At 39.8% G+C, this 17,928-nt stretch overlaps 1 long non-coding RNA gene across 1 annotated transcript in view; it reads right to left on the bottom strand.

The window, feature by feature from the left end:
• Positions 1 to 1,129: 1,129 nt before the first annotated feature.
• The window catches only part of LOC146079525 (uncharacterized), a 50,582-nt gene continuing 33,783 nt past the window's right edge, over positions 1,130 to 17,928 (bottom strand). The window contains exons 2-3 of the long non-coding RNA XR_014474586.1: positions 17,235 to 17,347; positions 1,130 to 1,291 (exon numbers count right to left, since the gene is read on the bottom strand). This is a non-coding gene — a long non-coding RNA (uncharacterized LOC146079525). The remainder of the gene's footprint in view (positions 1,292 to 17,234; positions 17,348 to 17,928) is intronic.

A 17,928-nucleotide genomic window follows, 5' to 3' on the forward strand; every position in this document is an offset into this window, starting at 1 on the left:
CCAACACTGATGAGGTATAAAATGAACAACTAATGCGGAGAGAGGTGTCTCTCTTGAAGTATTGAGGATGGGGCCTCTTTAAAATATTGCTATTGGACCCTCAAAGTTTTGTCTACGCCCCTGTTGGTAGGGTCACTATATGTACCTGTATATAATAGTATATAGTATAGCAAGGGGGAGATATATAATGTATGTAGAAATAAAAGAAAGCATGTGTGAGCATATGGAATGGTCTTTCTTGTTTTATAGAGATGATGAGATTATGCTTGAATGCTGAGTATTATACCATAAGTTATGGCGTGTCACATTAATAATTATAATTTAATAAATCATTTTAGTATATGAGTACTTATTATTTAAAAAGGAAACCGGTATCCTTTATACAATTATTAGTAGAAAAATACATACGATTTTAATAAAAATACTTGCTGCATGTGCATGTTACCATGAAACAAATGAAAAATAAAATATATATATATATATATATATATATATATTTTACAGTTTTGAAAAGAAAATACAGTTTCCCATTGTAGTAATGATGGCGGCACGTCCATCTGACAACTGTCATGTGTGTTCTACTTAAAGATGGGTTTTAGCCAGCGCCAAAATGTGACTTAAATGGTATATTTGAAATAAAAACACAGTGAGCTAAAAGCCACTACAATTGTATAAACTAAGTGGGATTAGTCAACCGTACGAATGTCAGTATCTGTCTGTTGCACCACAGGAGCATTTTGAGGTTTGAGATACATTTGTTCTCCTCTATTATCAATGGCTATGGATTATCATAAAAAGAAAACTCCAGGCTTTGTGACATTTTAGAAATCTATATTGGTGGAAATATCCCATTACTTTAGGTTTTATCTAATAGTTTTCAAGATATACGTAACATTTAAATCGAATACAGTTAAGATACAAGTAGATAAAATGGTAGTATAATTTCATTTTATTTGCAATATGAAAAAGCTATTTAATCCCATTTGGAATCAAATACAAAATAAACTTTTGCAAAGAAATAAAAACATCAACAGGTAATAAGATGACTAAACTTATTTACAGACAGTAGAATTATAGGGATAGACTCAGATCAATGTCACCTTGTGGTAACACCTAGAAGAGGCATTAATGAAGTCATTGGTTTGAAGAAAGTAGAATTGTGGGTAAGGATGCCAATCTCAGGATCGGAGGGGTCTTGTGATTTTGGCACAAAATTTTCTTAAATTAGAATCTCAGGATTGGAGCCTACAATTTCGGGATTAATGGTATTCGTACTTGCGCATTTGTGCATCTGTTCCAAAAACAAAGACAAGCAGAAATTTTGGTGGGATTGGTAAGGCACATGACAAATGATTAACAACCTGAATGATGAAAGTGGATTGTGACATTTGTTTTAGTAATGTAACAATTTTACCTACAGTTGTGTTTTATAGTGATCATTACACTAAATGGATTACTTTAATTTCATGGATTTTACTGTGCACCTCAGGAACACTGGCACTCAGGATGCCGGATAGTTCTTAAACCAAACTCCCCTGCCCTGCAGCCTAATCCTAACCCCTTCCTTCTAAGTGCCTTACCCCCCCTCCCCCTCTGTGGCCTATTCCTAAATCGCAAAGAAAGAGAAAAACCAATCGCTTAATAACTTGAAGTACCTTCCTGTGCGACTGTTTTTTCTCTTTCTTTGTGCTTCCAATATATAAGGTGACAATTGTCACCCTCAACCGGTCGGCACGGTACATTAAGTGTAGTTGTACTCATTGATTGATATTTTATTGTCTAAATCCTGGGACGAAGACTCGGATAGATCCCCTTGGTTGTACTATACTGTCAACATGTCACTTTTCCCGATGACATCGATGCCATCAACCTTTAGTTTAAGTCAAGAACTTAACAATAGACAAACCAATTTCCAGAAAAGTCTAGATACCATGCTAACAAGGGATATTACCCAAAAAGACACGACACAAGAGGATTGGGTTAATGATATACATACCCTCAAGATGGTTCTATCAAAACAAACAAAAACTTTCTGGAACAAAGCCACTTTTGAAAATTATTTGAGACAACAGATCACTCCAAGAGGCCTGAGGCCTAGAGTATTCCCTTCATTTGAGCTAGCAGATGAATCCCTCAAAATTGATTGGAAGAGGACACTCACAACCTGTTTGTTTGGTCTAATAAACATCCTCATAAAGCATGATGAAATCGTACTAGGTAAACTTGCACAGGAAATTACGGTTCTCAGTGAAAAATTTAAAAATTTTGAGAAACTGGAACAACTCCAAAAAATCAATCATAAAATCAAGATAGAATTAGACAATATGGAAAAATAATCAGATAACAAATTGACTAATTCACTCCATACTGTTAGAACCAGACGGGATTTTTAGGGGTCACTCCGAGGGATCTCTGAGGGAACCTGGGACGAGATTCAGGAGGACCCGGAGGGGAAAGAAGAGGCAAAAGAGGACAAAGGGACTGGTGGGAGGACCACAGGGAAGTAAGGTGGCACAGGAGATAGCCTCCAATGACTCCCTAAGAATTATAAATCTCACAGACCATACCCTCAATGAAGCCCAGACCTCGGTACTCAAAAAGGGCCTTAGTTTCTCCCCCACCAAATCCCTGGACCGATTTGGATACCAAAAGGACTTCAATTTGTATGTGAGGAAAATACTCTTAAAAAAATTATTTTTAAAGAAAACTGAAAACCTTCCCAATACACAACAAACATTAACAGCAGACCAGCTGAACAGTGATCCATCACAACCATGAATAGATCAAATTTTTGATCATTGCGACATGGGAATACTTAACATTCTTGAGGAATTAATAGACAATGACCAATCGGAAGTGTGTGACATCAGTCCAGATAGTGAGAACACCAACAGGTCCACATTAAAAAGAAAATCTATTTTTTCACCAGATCTGTCTATATGCCCACAAGCAAGGGTATATTTAGAAATGGTTAGTAAGGACCTTGATGAGATTGAACTCAATAAGCATCTCCATCAATTTGAGGATAATCCCAGTGTACCTGAAAGAAGAGCACTCAAAGATATCAAGGAATGGGAAGACACAAAAGTGAAACCCTCAGATAAGGGGGAGAATGTGGTGTTGTGGCTGAGGCGCAAATATAAAAAAGAACTTGAAAGGCAACTAGGGGACAGATCATGCTACAAAAAGTTGACCTTTAAACCCACAAATGACTTTTTGGAGATTTACCAGAAGTTGCTGGAACAGGCAAGAAAGGATGGAGTGATCTCTAAAACTCAGCATGAATTTTTGGAAGTAAAAAATGTCAAGATCCCCACCTTGTACCTGTTGCCTAAAGTGCACAAAAATGAAGAGAACCCACCTGGCAGGCCCATCGTGTCCGGTATGGGGGGACACACTGAAAAAGCTAGTCAGTTTGTGGATCACCATCTAAGGAAATTTGTCAACACACTGCCATTATTTGTACGTGATACAATGGATGTACTAAACAAGATACAGGGTATCACTCTCAACACAGAGACCTGGTTAATTACATGCGACGTGGAAAGCCTGTATACCAGTATCATTCACAAATTTGGTATACAGGCATCAGAGTACTTCCTGAGTATGGATAGAGACACACCACTCAACCAGTTTTTCATCAAACTGCTACAGTTTATTTTATCAAAAAATTATTTTGTCTGCGAGGACCAGTTCTACCTCCAGGTACAGGGGACAGCGATGGGGAGCACTTGTGCCCCCATGTATGCGAACCTGTACCTGGGGTGGTGGGAATGTGAGAGGGTATTCACAGAGCAACATGAAGAATATACTGTATATATACTGTTATGGTTAAGGTATATAGATGATTTGCTCATCATTTGGGAAGGCGATGTTAATCTGTTTGTAGAATTTATAGACAAACTTAATATGAATGATTTAAATCTCAAACTGACCTTCCACACTAGTCAGATGGAGGTGAAATATCTACACCTCTGTATCAGTGTAGAACTAGACGGTTCCATCAACAATGATATCTTCCGTAAGAACAACGCAACTAACTCCCTACTTCACCACCAAAGTGCTCACATTCCACCAGCGATCAAAGGCCTCCCCAAAGGGGAATATCTGCGGACCAAACGCAATTGTTCCAATTAGACGGTCTATGACAAAAGAGCTGACCAGTTGGACCAGAGATTGAGGAACAGGGGGTATAGTAAGATAACTATTCGCAAGGCCAGGAAGGAAGTGAGCAAATATGACAGAGACTAACTGCTCGTCCCGAAGAATAAAATGAATGACCAACATGGAGAAAAGATCCGCTTTGTTGGTACATTTTGTAAAGAATGGCGTGAGATACATGTACTCAACAAACACCCCAGTATCCTAAAAATGGACAAGGATTTGGAAGGAATCCTTGGGGACAGAGTAGACGTGAGCTGGAGATGCAGCAGCAATTTGAGGGAACTTCTTGTTCATAGTCACTTTGAAAAAGAAAACACCACAAAGATCGTGAAAAAAGGATCTTTCAAATGTGGGACATGTAAAACATGTCAATACATGATACCACAGAAAACATACACTGACAGGTATGATGACAAGATGTGGAAAATCCAACAGTACATCTCCTGAGACACCAGTGGGGTGATCTACAACTTAAAATGCCCTTGTGGCAAACATTATATCGGCAAGACCCGTAGACCCTTAAAAAAAAGGCTGTCAGAACACCTACTGAGTATCAAAAAATGCCACCAGAGATCAGCTATGATTTAAAACTCTTACATCTGTGGCTAAACATTTCTTGCGATATCATGAGGGCAGTCATGAGGTTTGAAAGCCTTTTCGACCAAGGTTGAAATGAACATAAAACGATGGGATTGGGATTGTGAACTCTTGAAACAAGAGACCTGATTGATTTTCCTGATGGGAACCATGTCCTCCAAGGTACTGATTGAAGAAAACAACTATATAGTGTTCCTGTGAAGATGTACTATAATGACCTGTATTAAGATGTACATCCAAAGGACAATTCCATTACAAGATTTTTAGATATCGCTCCATTTGATGGGTAATACACCTTTAAGATCATTAACCATAAACTAATCAGTGGATTTTCTAATATTCCCCTATTTATGCTGACCAAACCATTCATCGGCCTTGAGTAAAGGCCTCACCTACATTTGGCACAATATCACCCCCTTTTTTGTGTGTATTTTTTCACATTGACCACTCACAATGCACCCCACTGTTTCACCTTTCTCATTCACGGAGGATTTTTCATGTAATTAAATATTTCTAAAGGAAAAGGAGATGATAGGTTCCCTCTCCATTAACATCACCAATCACAGTAACACTTTATCGGAAAATGTGGAAACATTTTTCATGTCACCCAATAGATTAATACCCCCAATCCTTCACCCCTGTGGGGACATACACTTCATCTGTGCACACACATCATGTAATTTTCTTATCACTTACAAAACGATTGGTTTTTATATCCTACCAATGGGCAACACCAATTGGCACCTCTTTTCATCTTTTCAGATCATACAACCGGCTTTTATTAAACAACAACATGATTCAATTTCTCTGCCTTGATAGATAAATATCTTTAATAATATTAATATATTTTTATATTATATTTTTGTACATACACAGGAATATCCATTGTATGCACGCTTCTGACCATGCAGACTATTAAGCACAATTCAGACACCCAAGTATAGTGCAACTAACCTTTTTTTTTTCTTTTTTTTCATCTTTTTCATCTTTTTCGTTTTTTCCATTTAATTTTTTCCATTGTTTTCATTTTGTACATTTTTTACACATTTTTTACACATTTTTTTTAATTGTACCAATAGAATGCAGATTATTCTTCCCCTCCCCGCATGTCTTCGCCATGTAAAAGGCATCGCAACCCTCAGATATTACATATATCACTAAGGTGCAACATGGACACTTTGTAAATATTTCCATTGTATGGAAATATTAACATTCTTCACATTTTGGTGTCCTCTTTCTTCCTCTTTTTTTCTTCTTATGCCTTACATAATTTTTGCTCTTCTCTTCTCATGACGAAATTCATATGTATGGGAATACCAATTCCAGGACCAGTATAAGCAGGTTAACGGATTCACAATGATACATGTTCATAACAATAGACAAGTTGACAACACTAATGCATCTCTTTTTATTGATATACACTCTTACCAGTAGGAAAATAACACATTGTCTCAAAGACGTTTCCTAGTGACTGCAGACATCACACCAAGGTAACATAGGAACACACCCACCTAAGTCATCAATCGTGCATATTCATGAGCAGACAGGTACTTAATGAGCTTTCGGGCACCCCCCAGGTTGGTCCTGATGAAGCTCCCCAGCGAAGCATCCACTAAACACACACCTCGTGTGTGAACCCCAATGTCCCCTCCCCCCATGAAATGCATTTTGATCTGTTAGATAGGGTGTACCATGCGGTGTCCTCCGGCGTTCCGGAGCTCTCCTAACAGAGGCACGGTGCATGATGTCTGCATCCGCGTTGTCTGGGTGAGCGACTTTAGGCTGAACACTGGCAGCAGAGTACTGCCCGCAGCGGCCCCCAGTGCGGGAGACTGCTGAATACCTATGGGATGAATACCTTTGACAAATTCACTCAGATGGTTAAACACAGCTCTGTTATATGTGTAATAATTGCATGTTACATGTGTTGCTGGTCTGCTCCAAAAACATTGTAATAGTTAATGTCATTATATCGAGCCCTAATTTGATCATGATAGTAATAAGCATGCATAGGGGGTGATTCTGGTTCACCTGCGCTGGGTGTGCTGGGAATGGGGACGGCCACCTTTGTTCTGTAGGCGGGCAGCTGACATCAACGGATTTCAACGGATTCATCTAATGCACCAGAGAGTGACTTCGATTAGCGAGCATTTCAGAAATCATTCAAGGGTCAGCGTCCAGCGAGTGATTTCGGTTCCCACGCAAGCCCGAAAATGGATGTTTATGCAAAACATCAATTCGCAGGCCTGCGTGGACATTTGTTGTACAGCGGGGGGCGGGTGTGTGCGTTGCCAGGGTTACTTGGCTCGCAAAGCAGCGAAAAACCGCTGCTTTTATTTATATAATGAATATATATATATATATATAATGGACAGGAATTACTCAAAACCCCACAATTCTGCCGCCTGACCCCTTCTCTTTATCATCAATATTCTCCTAACTTCACTTCAATAACATGAGTGAAAATGCCAATTTTTACCTAAACGTATAGGATTGGAGACACATGTGGGATGCAAATGATGTTCATTCATTGGATATACAGTAATGTGGTAAAATGTTAGAAAACATAGGATTATAGTAGGTTCAAAGAACTATGGTGTTAAGCTTTGGACTGTGATCTGAAAATTCATTTATTTTGCTAAGGTGAAAATCGCTTTTGGTTTATAGTCTTTCTGTAAATACTGTAGCAGTACCTTCAGGTCCTTACAATGGAGAAGCAAACAGAAAATGTTTAACTGCACTGGCCAAATGTATTATTATGTCCTATGTGCTGTGAACATTCATTCTTGTTCCAAGATTCTTACTATTTTCCAGAAAATGTAGTCCTGGTGCTTTTTTTTTTTTTTTTACACAATATTAAACAGGTCATATATGAGGGGGCACAAAACAAACTACAACACATCATTTTCTATCTCTGTGCGGTTTGTTATGCGTGTCTGCAGTTTTATGCACATATAGTGTCACATCTTCTGTCATTGTAAAGTAATGTGACAATCTCCATGGGTTTTTTATTAGGATTTCATTTTAGTGAGACTAGGAGGTTTTCTATCGAAGAAAAAGGAACGTGAAGAACTACAGTACAGTATGTCTGTCAGACTTCCACCTTTGTAAAGGTATAAGATACACTACAACAGTATTCATTCTATTTGGGTTGCAAGTGCATACTGTATATGAGGCCCTCTCTTGCTATTTATCTTCAGTCTATTCCTGGTTACATTTTTGTGACTAGTCAACTGCTATGACACAGTAGCCTCGTTTTGGTCATTCTGTCCTCAGTAAATAAACAGCGATACACATCACTGAGGGGAATTCAATTAGCCACAGTAATTTTCTGTTTCTAATTGACCCCACCAGGGTAATTCAATTAGCGTCAAAGCTGGCACTCATCAAGCAATCATGATAAAATAGGTCCGAGAACATATTACAAATTTGGAGGGGAAAATTTTCTAAAGTGTGAGTTTTTCTCAAACTTTTTTGCTCTTGGACCCCGGCAGACAATAAAAATTCTATAAATACCCCAGCAAGTTAACACAGAATGGTACCCACACATATGTGGTCAGTAGACCATACATGCATGGCAGCATTCTGTAGGCACAAAATGATGCGAGGAATCTGAAGTAACAGACAATTCACCTGATTTTTCAAACTCCTTGGATCACTGAAGGAGAGATTAGAGAAGAAATCAGCCTGATGGTCAGCAACATGGAGCCATGACCCCATGCTGAGATGGTCAGGACCCACTTTGGGGTTAGGACCCACAGTTTGAGAACCACTGCTCTGAATGTTGCTAGATAAATGCTAAGTAGAATCTGATTGGTTGCTATGGGCAACATATCCAACTTCTAAAAACTCACACTTTAGTAAATTTACTCCTATTTGTTTTTGACTGAAAACAGATCATTTTTAGGAGAAAAAAAAATAGGGTTTCATTGAATAGACCTATGAGAAACATTGAGATAAAAAATGCAATAAACCCTTTTTTTCTCAAACATTATTGGGGCTAACTGAATTCCACCCATAGAGGTGATTGTAGATGATTGATTTATTGCTTTATATTTTGTCTCATGTAGAATGGGCATCCTACTAATTTCCAATCCATTCATTTACTACTGCAATGTCCAACAATAACTGACCGGACAGTTGACATCTTTTTCTGTTGTTATCACTATGGAAGACCTGATAAATATGGAAATGATGTACTTATGTAATACAATCATTAGAAACAGTCTAAGGGTATATAGCCAAAGTAGTTCAAGTCTTTTTGGAATATATGATCAAAGTGCCTAAGAGTGGAACATGTTTATCTTTTGGGAAAAACAAGACTAATCATTATAGGGGGTATTCAATCTTGTCTGAATATACAATGTGGTTGTTTTTGGATGACTTTTCCACTAATTCAGATTCAACTTTGTTTAAAATCGAATCTGAATCCACAGGAAATAGTAAAAAATGGCATGTGTTTTTTTTCACTTAAACATGCGGATCTTGAGTATTTTGCTGATCCACATGTTTTCTGACTGACGATTTTTCCAGCAGTCGAAAAATCAGCACTTGGATTGAATAAGCCCCCTGTTAGGGCGAAACGCGTACGTGGTACTCCCAGCAAGCAGCACCCCGATATCCAGCACAGGAACCTGCACTTACATCAATGATACTTCAGGTGAACAGGAGGATTAAACACATATGAGCCTGCCTAACACAACGGGAGTGGTCACAGGGGTGTCTTAGAGAACTCCGGGAGGAGAGAGCCGACAAGCGGTGGCACCGGTGAGAGAGGCGCCAACCGCTGTTTAATTGACATCAGGCTTGTGCAAAGTGGGTGCGAGCAGAGACCAGCCAGATCATCCAAGGTCCGCTCCCCACCTGCCTGTCCACCGGAGGGACACTCTAGCCTACAACAGCTAAGGCACCCTGAGCGCATGGAGGCGCAGGTGAGAGATGCGCTGACCACGCGCAAACAAACAGCATTCTATGCACTGGTACAAAACGGTGATTCATTGTCTTGTATTTGCGGAGATTGCCCCTTGGTGACATTGACTGTGCAACTTAAACAATATTCTTTTTGAGACATAAACTGTACCACTTTTTATATAAAAAAAACAGCTTTCTGGATGCTGGACCGCGAGCACTTTAAATCTTAAAGTGGAACACACAAAAGTAACTTTTATTATTTGTATTTTTTATTTTTACTTGATAATATAAAATAAATGTGATATACCACTGGGTATTATATAAAAATACCAGTGTGAGTGCATTTATCCATGGTGCCTTTATTATTGATTTATCAACAGCGCAGCAACTCATTCTTTTTGGTTTTTGCAACTTGGATTGAATAGACAAATGTAAAATTTAGCAAAAAAATAGGCACAGATTGAATACCCCTCACAATCAAAATTTTTCAAATCTTACCACCCGTTTGCACATTCTGTTTTCTATATTCTTATTCATAATCCAAAAAATCCTCTATATCAAGACTGATTATTCAATTCATAATTGATGACTAATGCAATACTTGTAATTTTACCTGTACTTGGAATTTTATTGGCACAAGTTTTGTCACAATTGGGTGCCCTTGCTTACAAAGGACAACAAAGTGAGCAGTCAACCATTTTGATGTATGTTTGGTGCTGTAAGAAAACACAATGCATGTTAGTTGTAAGATGAAGAAATAGTGTTGGTATTGCCATCAGCAATGATACATGCATTTTTTATATTATTTATTTATCTTACAGCTGACATGCATTGTGTTTTGTTACCACACTAATTATACAGGTTGAGTATCCCTTATCTGAAATGCTCGGGACCACGAGCATTCTGGATAAGGGATTTTTCCAGATTTTGGAATATTTTTATTAAACATACTTACATGTCCCCTGGTGGTGCACCGATGGTCCCTCGGCTTCCACTTTGTCCCCCGGCGTCTCCGGCATCTCCAGCAGTCCCAGGAGTGCATTGCGCGAGTTTCCAGACACGCCGATGATATCTCCGATGTGCGCACACACTCGCGCAATGCACTCCTGGGATCGCTAGAGACGACGGAGAGGATGCTGAAGGCCTGCCGTGGATGCCGGGGGACTTGGTAAGTATAAAAAAAGGGTTAGGGGGTTAAAATTTTTTTAATTATTCCAAAAAAAGCGTGTTTTTTTTACTCAACCTGTACATTATAAGGGTTGAGCAGTCACTTCATAGTATTATGTTCTGATCTAAAAGGTCTGACACCTATTTTTTAGGGAGGAGCTTATCCAGATATATATATTAAACATGCGAATAGCCGGCACTCACTTTCAAGGACATCGGTGTGGTGCTCTGAAGATTGAAGGTAAATAAAGGATGAACACCGGGCACTCACTCGTTGAAATAATCCTCAGTGACTCATAAGTGCGTTTCTAGCATTTCAGGCCCCTTTATTAAGCCCGTCGTCAGGCAGTACAATATTGCAAATAACATTTATACAACATACCTTAATAACCAGGTGTGTCTCCTGTCTCCACACCGTCCGGGCGCCTCTCGAACCTCAACCGAAAGTACGGAGCGATTTCCACTCCGACTCACTCCGGGAGCTTGGTGAGTTGTGAAGGTAAGGCAGCGTGTGTATGTATAAAAGCTGGCCGCCTGCGCAGTACCGAGGTCGGTACTGCGATGCTCCTGTCCCGGTGCCTGTTATCCTAGTACAGGCGCGGGGAACACGAATGCTGCATCCTAGCACATATTGCTCTTAGTATTCAGCTACCAACACCTGATACCTTTATGCAGGGGCGGATCTAGACTTTTCTTCTAGGAGGGGCGGTTTACTGCTGAATCTTGACCCTACCCTCTTCAGTCCAAACTCCTCCCCTTCCCAGTCCCAACTCCTCCTCTTCCCTGTTCCACCCTTTCCTCTGGGGGGTTCTTGGGCATTATGGTATGTTATGGGCCTTGGTTGTGTCTTTGGATGCAGTCAAGGCCTTTGATACAGTCAAGTGGAACTATATGTGGGCCGTGCTCCGGAAAATAGCATTTGGTTCTCATTTTATTAAATGGATCGAAATGCTATATGCTTCTCCGGTAGCAAGAGTTTCCGTTAATGGACACATTTCAAATCCATTTAAACTGAAAAGGGGAACCTGCCAAGGCTGCCCTCTCTTCCCGGCTCTGTTTTCAATGGCAATAGAACCACTTGCATGCTTAGTATGCTCAGACCCAGAAATAAGAGGCATTAAAATAGGAGAAATTGAAGATGTTATTTCCTTATATGCAGATGCAGGGCCGGATTATAATGGGGGCACAAGGGGTCAGTGCCCCTGGGCCCCCCTCTAGCTAGGGGCCCCCTGTGGTTGGCATGTATTTAAAAAAAAAAAAAAATTTTTTAGCTAAAGGTTTTGTGCATGGGAGTGGGGTAGTGGTGCAGCTTCACTTATCTGCCAATGTGACAATGATGAATGGTGCTGAGCATTGGGAGCCAAGTGTGCAGTGCATTACTGGGAGTTGACTAAGTCCCATGACACTTTGCACCAGAGGGCAGAGGCTGAGACGTTTGTACTGAGCTCTGATTGGTGGAGCTCATTACATGCTTCTCAGGCCCATGGATAACAGCAGCAGCAGCCTAGTCATGGGAGGGTTTTTAATCAGAGGCAGCACTGGGACTGTGAGGTCTCCTACAGAGTAAGGTGCAAAGGGACAAACACAGGCTTTTCATATGGTATGTATGTATGTGTATATGTATGTATGTATGTATGTATGTGTGTGTGTGTGTGTGTGTGTGTATATATATATATATATATATATATATATATATATATATATATATATCCCCTGAAGTTACCCATTGACCAAGTTTATACTGCCTTTACTCTGTGTTTTGACAGTGTAATATTCCCCCATGCAGTTTGCGGCCAGTAATGACAAGAGCAAGGGGGCCCCCCTGTCTAAAGTGCCCCTTGCCCCCCGAAGGCTTAATCTGGCACTGTGCAGATGATATGCTGCTCTTCCTGCAAGATGCCGAGAAATCCCTACATCAAACGCTTAATGTGGTGAATAGATTTGGTAGCTTTTCAGGAATACATATAAACTGGGACAAATCTAGTATATTCCCAATATCGGGACATATCCCGGAGGAACAACAAGCTACATATCCACTAACGTGGACTGCGCAATTTAAATATTTAGGCATATGGATAACTCCTTCTCCACAACGTTATATGGAACTTAATGTACATCCAGTGACAATTGGGTTTAAAGAGCGTATGGAAAAAACTACCAATAACACTTACTGGGCGTATAAACATGTTCAAATTGGTAATGCAGCCAAAATACTTGTATATTTGGCAAAATTCACCAATATACATTCCAAAAAACAGTGTTTACAGCCATTAATTAATGATATATTTTATATAGAAGGAGAAGTCACCACGCATAGCAATTAAAACATTATACTGTATAACCCTAAGGAACAGGCCCTTCCAAATTTAAGAAATTATTATATTGCATCCCAAGGGTCACATTTAGTGGGGAGGGTTACTAATACAAATGATCCTCTGTTACAGGCCTACCTTAGAGAACAGTTAGGCCTATGGGACTCCCCACTATTTCTCTTGTCAGGAATTTCCACATACAAATTATCCCCCATTCTCCGGCAGGCATTAATAATATGGACTCGAGGTACCTACATGCTGAAAATACAGGGGGAAATACAATTGCGCTAGGGATAGTGAGATAGGATGTATACTGTCCAGATCTATAGTTTGTATTTGGTGGTGTGATGATAATAATAATAATAATAATAATAATAATAATAATAATAATAATAAATGATTAATAAAGTTATAAACATAAAATTATAATATTTTTACTTATATAATCACAATTAAAATATGTTTTATACATATATTGAAACACTTTAGATTAGCAATATATGACAAACCTATTACAATAAAATAAGCTTAGATGTTGTTTGATTAATGAATCCCTGTAACAGTCAATATCTCCTTCTTGGTTTATATTTCTGCTTAGCTGGGCATCACCAGTTTCACAGAATGATTGATGAATAAGCAGGGAAATGAGAGTTTATGTTTTAAGGTGAGCTCACCTGACCCGATCTTCCGATTGTATTGGGGGAAATATGCACGTTGCCAAACGGCCGAAATCTCAGTTCTCAGTGCTAAGCAACTGGAGTGACACTGCAGATTGCTGGCGCGCCGCACAGTTAGGTTCAACCTCTGTTCTCCAGCTGCCCGCAGCCAGATGGCCAGTGGATCCTGCAGTGCCGTACACCTCCTCTCCTGCACCAGGCAGCCAAACGAGGCACCACCGGCAAGCATCCAGCAGCTGTAGTTCCAATCCTGCATCAGCACATATTCCGATGCCGCCGCAGTGGTATGCCTCACTTTGGTAGTATGGGCATCTGGGCGTTATTGCGGCAATAGTATCCTGGGCTGGGGGGGCAAGTGCCCGTGGGTGGAATTGTATGATTTGAATTTGCCAGCACTGGCAGATAGTAGCACAGTTTCGGGTTCTCCTCCAAGCTTCCTAAACGAGTTTTGTCACGCTCCCGTGACTTTCTCAATAGGTTGACATGCTGTCTGTAAATGGTCAGGGATAGAAACTGAACTCCACTGTGGTTCAGTAAAAAATACAGAGTTATAGAAGTTGTCTACTGACAATATATGGTTGTTATTGGCCAACTTTACACTAATGGACAGCTTAAGACCTTTGGACAGGTACAAAATGAATTCAGTATACCAAATGAGCATTTTTTTATTTACAACTAAGACATGCAAGTCAAATTCAATTTAGTTGGCTTTCCATAGAAACTTCTTTATCACCAATTAAGTTAATGCTTCGAAGGCTGGGTAAACGTGGTCGGGTGTCTAGACTATACAATACCATAAATCTAGGTCAGCACCCGCCCCTATTGGAGTGATTGAGAACGAAATGGGAGATAGATCTGGGCCCATTATCAAGGGTGGACCGGGAAGGTGTATTAGGGTCTATTAAGTATGCAACATCCTCTGTTGGATATCAACAAATACACTTCTTTATACTCCATAGGATATATCATACCCCAGTGGGGATGCACAGGGCAGGTTTAAGAGAAGAGGATACATGCCCAAGATGTGAGGCAACAGAGGCAGGTTTCCAGAACATATTGTGGGACTGCCCTAAAGTGTATTTCTTCTGGGAACAAGTGTGGAACGATCTTAAGATGACAACTCCTTTTAATAGCGCAAATGGGTCCTAGAGCCTGCTTGCTTGGTGTGGAAATAGGGGGGATCACTCACCAATGCTCTACCCCTATGTTGTTAGTCTGATCACTCTGGAAAAAGTATTTTTAGCCCGCGTATGGTTCTCGACTAAATATCCAGCAATAGCAAAATAGAGAGAACTGGTTAGGGAAGTGATGAAACACGAAAAATATGTTTTATTCAAGGAGTACACAAAAAAAATTCATGATAAATGGGACAGATGGCACAATTCATGCTTAGCAAGGCTAGATGATGGGGAGATAACAACTTAAATAAAGACAGTGTTATCATACAGAATTAAAACAGCTATGGTTAGTTTAGGCCCTTTATTCTATTGAACACTAATTTATATAAATGGTAAATGATCACAAGTTGTGTGTAAAAGACTTATAGTACAATTATTTAGTGCACAATAAGACATAGAATAACTATTAAGTTTGAGTATTATGGTCCAAATGTTAGCTACCCACAGTTCACTTAGTAGATTAGTAGATTAGTTATAAAATAGATTTTCGTAAGATAATCGACATTAGTTTCCAGATGCACTAATGTTCATAGAAATTTGGATAGTCAATAAAGATATGATAAATTGGTTATGAGATGTAAGTAAATTCTATCGTAAGAATAGAGTATAAATAGGATAATATATGTAGAGCTCGTTACTTGTATTTGAAAATGGTCCACCGAACGTTAGGAAATAATACTGATAATAACTATGTACTGTACTGTTCTGTTTTTTTTTTTTGTGGTTTGTCAATGTCTTGTAATTGTGATGTAACTAAATGTATTGTAACTGTTTGTATTTTTAATATGGGAAAAAAGCAATAAAAAAAGATTGAATTAAAAAAAAGAGAGGTTATTGGTGGGACTGTTATGGCTTACAACACAAGAAAAACAAAAACAGCGCTCTCCTTTTAATAAGAGTGATATTATCAGAGGCATCACTGGTACTGGAGACACCCTGTTTGGCACCCCTGAAAAGGGGTGTAGCCTCATGAACATCCTCAAGATGGTATATGGGTTCTTTATATGGTGAAAACCGTACCCTGTGCTGTGGTCCACTAAATCAATGGTGGACTGTTCACAATTTGGTTTGAGAGAGTGATTTAACTGCAATGGATACTCCAAACCTCTCCAAGTTGTTCCACATAGAGAAACCAAAGAGATAGATGTCCCGAATAGTGAAATACGTTTTTTAATATTCAAATCAATACAGTAAAAAACAATTGGGTGTAAACAATGGACTCTCACCGGATGAAATGGTCCACTTTGCAAAAGCGGACAAACAGAGCATGAGATGACAAAGCACAGGCGTCCCTGGATGCTTGCTGTAGGTATTCCAATCCTGGTATGCCATCCAGTGTTCACAAGTCCCCTCTACCAACGCGTTTCAGACTATGAGTGCCTTGATAAAGGACTCATAGTCTGAAACGCGTTGGAGAGGGGACTTGTGAACACTGGACGGCACACCAGGATTGCTATACCTACAGCAAGCATCCAGGGATGCCTGTGGTTTGTCATCTCATGCTCTGTTTGTCCGCTTTTGCAAAGTGGACCATTTCATCCGGTGAGAGTCCATTGTTTACACCCAATTGTTTTTTACTGTATTGTTTTGAATATTAAAAAACGTATTTCATTATTCGGGACATCTATCTCTTTGGTTTCTCTATGTGGAACAACTTGGAGAGGATTGGAGTATCCCTTGGAGTTAAATCACTCCCTCAAACCAAAGTGTGAACAGTCCACCATTGATTTAGTGGACCACAGCACAGGGTACGGTTTTCACCATATAAAGACCTATGATTGGTAGAAACGGAATCTTGAAGTTATCACACCATATGTGGTCTCTTTTTTTCTTCCCTCTTTTATGTTACATGAGCAATCAATAGAAATATTTCTGATGAAGTAACATTGGGATACAGGAAGAAGGGAGCGCTTGAAAATACTGTTGGTATTCCTTTTTACATTTGTACAATTTTTGTGTGTGTTGGGTGACACATTCACCGGACAGTTTTAAGTTTTGCTCCCAAGCGCAGTGATTTATCTTGTAAATTGCTTTGATACGGTATATGGGTTCTGTCACTGCAGATGAATTGTCATTTTGGCATCTCCTACTCTGAGACTGATTCCCGAGTACAGGCCAAACATAAATTATTTGAATTACTGAACAGTACCCATTGTTATGTGGCATAACCCAAAAGACCCCTCAAATGCAATATGACACATACTGCACAATTATGGTGGAATACTTACCCATTTCTCATTTTCAACAGAATCGTCACAACTAGTGGTCTAACCAACAGAAACAACAGAGATGATGGAAGAAGATACCGAAATAATTCTTCAACCAGTCGAAGCCTTCTCACCTGAGGAAGAAAACACAGCGACAACTGTCAGTCAAAGGGCGTCAACTGTGGTGACACCCCAGCAAACCCCACCCACCCAACCACCCCACATACCATCTACAGCAGATGAGTTAGCACGCTCATTACATACATTTAAACACAAAAAAATACAGTTCATGGAGATGCAAAGCCATCAAATGGATAATATGCAAGGATACCTAAGAAATATCTTTCAGCAACTTAAAAAAATGGCCACCAGTGTCCGTGTAAGTGTGGGCACAAAAGTAAGAATGGCTCCGGCATCTTCAGGAGTGCATTGCACAAGTGTGCGCCCACGCCGGTGAAGTCACCAGCGTGCCTGGGAACTTGTGCAATGCACTCCTGGGACCGCTGGAGACACCGGAGATGATGCTGAAGGTCTGCCGTGGATGCCGAGGGACCATTGGGGCACCATCAGGGGACAGGTAAGTATGTCTAAAAAAAATTATTCCAAAAACCGGAAAAATCCCTTATCCGGAATGCTCGTGGTCCCGAGCAATTCGGATAAGGGATACTCAACCTGTACTGTACTTCAATAATGACTTGAGATAACATGTATTTTG

This window comes from Crinia signifera, chromosome 5, assembly GCF_055691185.1.
Source record: "Crinia signifera chromosome 5, ASM5569118v1, whole genome shotgun sequence".
In the NCBI taxonomy this organism is placed as follows: Eukaryota; Metazoa; Chordata; class Amphibia; order Anura; family Myobatrachidae; genus Crinia; species Crinia signifera.